At 40.7% G+C, this 4,011-nt stretch overlaps 1 pseudogene; it reads right to left on the bottom strand.

The window, feature by feature from the left end:
• Positions 1 to 2,532: 2,532 nt before the first annotated feature.
• LOC114213665 (casein kinase I pseudogene) lies at positions 2,533 to 3,746 on the bottom strand (annotated as a pseudogene).
• Positions 3,747 to 4,011: the final 265 nt, after the last annotated feature.

The following is a 4,011-nucleotide window of genomic DNA, read 5'->3' as shown; positions in this document are numbered from 1 at the left end:
TTCTGGTGTCTTCCCTTCTCAGCCAGAATAAAAGCCGAAGATCCTGCATGGACTTAGAGACTTTTTTTTCGGGTCCCTGTGGCCTCCTTGACTTTAGTCTCTATCCCACATTCACTTAGTTGGCTTCAGGTTCGTAAGCCTCCTGAACATTCTGAAACATCCCCCCCCAAAAAAATTAAAACTAAAAAAATTAAAGAAAAAAACAAGCACAAGCTCACAGCTGCCTCAGGACCTTTGCACTTGTTTTTCTTTCTGACTGTCATATCATATCAATTCAGGTTTTACTCCTTCACTTTCTGCAGGTCCTCCTCAGAGGCATTTCTCTAAACATACACACATGTGCACACTCCTGCACACACATACGCACACACTATCATTTGCTAATCTCCTACCCACTTTTTCTTAGAGGATACAATTAGCAGAGAGGATATTTGCTTATTTATTGTCCCCCTCCCACTTTTGAACACAGCTTCTTGAGAACAGGGCCGTCTGTTATGTTTCCTGCAGTACCTTTCAGCCAATGATGGATGTTCAATAAATATTTGTTGAATAAATGAATTAATAAATTATAATGGAATCTAAAACATTTTGACATGAATTAAGTCAGAAATACATTATTTTCTTGCATTTGTAGAGTCCTGAGGGTCTCTTGACATGGTCTAATTAAAGAGCTCCATTTAATGCCTCCATCATTCTGCAAGATTAATGTGGTCACAAAGCAGATGACAGAAATAAGTTTTTAAATTCTTGCATTATAACTTCCAGGTTGAGAACGAAGCTTAAAGAATAATTTATTTACTGTCAGAAGTATAGCTGTCATTACACTTTTATAATATAATTAATTCCTCTTTCCTTCTATATATCAAGAGTTGTTTCTTTAACTCATTTAAGTCTAAATCTCCATACTTATTTAAGTAAATGATTATGGAATCAATAAAATGATTTTCTTGAATTATTTTGAGATGGGCTCTGACACTGATTACGACTTCATTATAATGTGTTTTAGTAAAATTATCCTATTTCATTTTCATAACTGTCCTTTGGATAGGTCCCATGTATAGTTAAAGAAACTAAAAACCTGGAATAGCAAGTATGACATCATAGAAATTAAATGTGATTTCATTGTGATTGAAATCATTTTTTTTAAGTTTATATCTGTCCTACTGTTAGACCATAATTTGTATAGGAATAAGCTTTTTTTTCTAGCTCATAGCCCCCTGGTAAATTAAGAGCATTATTGCACTCCAAAATAAAAAATAAATAAATAAATAAACTTGTGTCCCACTGCTGTTGGGTAAAATCTGGAAAATATTTTAACACCAGGAAAACTCATTTACATACATACAACATACTGTCTTCATCTCCCTATTTTCAAGAAGCTTTCAGCCTTTCAAAGAACACGTGTAATTTAGGCTTTTGTTTCTTAGTTTGACAAATAATATCAACCATGAAATTTAAATTCCAGTCAATCTTCTAGTTGTTTCCTGAGCACAGTATATGGACTTCTTTGTTTTTTGTTTACGGAGGTTTCATCTCAAATGATCTCTTGACCTTTTACACACACCCTTCTGAATCCTACTAATCTTCAGGGATTTTTTTTTTAAATCTCCTTCACAAAATCATGAAGTTTTGAGTCTACATTGAGCTATCCAATCTCAGAAAGCATGTATTAATCTGCTTTAACTTAAAAATATGTTAATATCATACATATGTATACCTATATAGGCCTACGTATATATATGCAATTATTTTATGTATATATTATGCATATATATTTATACATTTATTTATTTATGTATTTATGCACAAATTTTTATAACAAACACCAAGACAGCTAATAAGCAGATTTAATAAATGTTAACTTTATGCCATTCGTTATTCAGATAAACTGATTTTAAGAAAACAAGAAATTACAGGTATGTACATAGATGTTTTGTCTCCATTCTCCGTTTCATTCTTAATCTCAGTTCCCCGGAAAACTTTATGTTAATCAGTGATTTCAAAATAAAGTTTTTACATTTTTTTCAAAATTGAAATGTAACCACATACTTATGGTACTATGTTGTGTGATTATTGAATTTGCATAAATTATGCCACAGTAGACACATCACTGGGAATTTTTTTTTTTTTTTTTTTTGCCTTGGGTTCTAAAATCTTTGTGTTTGGTATTTTTATTACAATGGAATTAAGTTTATAATCATTACAGGATTCCCTGCTTGAAACATTTTAATAGTGTTGCAAGGACTCGTAGAAATAGGAAAATCTCTTGCTATTTGTTGATGGAAAATAATAGTAAACACAAACTTCCAAAATGTCATTTGTAGGCCATAGGAGCATGACCACAACCATATGGGAGGAGATAACCAGTTTCTCCCTTCATATATATTCTTTTTTATCTCCTTGTCATACCTCCCCAAAACAGAGACATTCAACTTGAGGAGTTAGAATGGCCATCTCCCAACATTAAAAACAAAAAACAAAAAACAAAAAAACCTGCACCCCCCCAATGGGTGAACAAAGTAGAGTAGTGACCTAGAGTTCCGCTGGGTAAGCCAGTCCCTGCCCACTTGAGGCTGCTTGCTGGGCTGCTTTCTGCTTTAACACTGTCCAGTCACATGTGCAGTCATCTTGGTGGTTCAGGGTCCGGAAAAGAACCAGGAACAGCTGCCTCAGATACATGTAATCTGGGGCTTCCTCAAATCGCAGCCACGATAGTTTAAGTACATGGCAAATTCTGCAGGAAACCCCTCAGATAAAACTTCAACAGGTGTGGACATCTCCTTTTCACTCATCTTTTCATCTTTTTGCTTTTTTGTTGCAGCCTTTAGTCCTTGCCATGGCACACTGGTTCTGTTAAAATACATTACAACACAACCTAATCATTCCATGTCATCTCGGCGACTCTGTTCAATACCCAGATGTGCATCGCCGCTGGCTTATCGGGCAGCGCCAGCGAGATTTGTAGCTTCTCTGTATGGTATGTGTTGCCTTGTCCTGCTGTCTCTGTGCTTTTCGGCCAAACCAAAATCAGTAAGGATAAGTTAGTACAGTGACGCCCAATACCCGTTCGGAAGTTTTCTGGTTCAATGTCTCCGTGTATAAAAGTCTCTGTTTGCACATATTCAGTTCTACCGATCAGCTAACGTAAGTACGGTCTTCACTGTGAACCTTCTGCAACAGAAGCCGAAGAAGGTCTGCGAGGCTGGATCCAAGAGGGCGCAAGACCAGCACATCCTGACCATCCCGCCCTACGAGCGGGGAGCCCACCGCACCTTGACGAATCTGAGAGACTTCGCTCCCGTCCGGCAACGGGGGAGGCCTGGCCTTCTGAGCGTCGAGCTTCTCTGCCACTTCCTCGCCGCTGGGAATGCTGATCGCCACAGTGTCCCCGAAGGAGCCAGACCCGATCTTCGCAACCAGCTCAACCTCCCTCCGACAATGCACTCGGCCTTGGAGCCGCTGCGGCTCGCCCTCCTGAGACAGGAAGATGGAGGCTGGGGCCGAGCCGACACCTCCGAGGGGAGGGCGGAGGCCTCCCGGGCTTCCCTTCCCGCACAATGGCGGGAAACGGAAAATGCTGGCTCTTGCAAGTCCTTACAGGGCCCAGCACCCGCTGAGGGGAATCTGATCGCCGCTATGCAATCAGGTCTTTTCTCCAGACCGCAGTTTGTGAGGGGGTCTCGCGATTACCAGGCTGGGCCACTTGTTTCTGGGCGGCCGCCGGGGGCTCGCTTGCGTGACGACATCGCTGGGGTGGAAAAGGGGCGCGGTGGTTTAGGGCGGCGACCCGGCCGCCCCCACTGCCGCCCGCTCCCGTCCGCAGGGACCCCTGTCACTCTGCCGGCGCCGCCACCTTGTTACTCCCGCTCCAGCCAACACAAAACGGCCCCCACTCGGAAATGTTTAAGTTGACACATGTAGGTCTAGTTTGTTACCTTAGACTATTGTGATACAAGATTGTAACATTCACATTTAGAGTTTTGCTAAATTTCAGTTGCTAGAATCGGACGT

Source organism: Eumetopias jubatus, unplaced genomic scaffold (assembly GCF_037043125.1).
Source record: "Eumetopias jubatus isolate StellerSeaLion01/CBP00866 unplaced genomic scaffold, mEumJub1_p1.0 scaffold_14, whole genome shotgun sequence".
NCBI lineage: Eukaryota > Metazoa > Chordata > Mammalia > Carnivora > Otariidae > Eumetopias > Eumetopias jubatus.
Note: the sequence above shows the minus strand (reverse complement) of the source record. Positions and strands in the feature narration are given on the sequence as shown.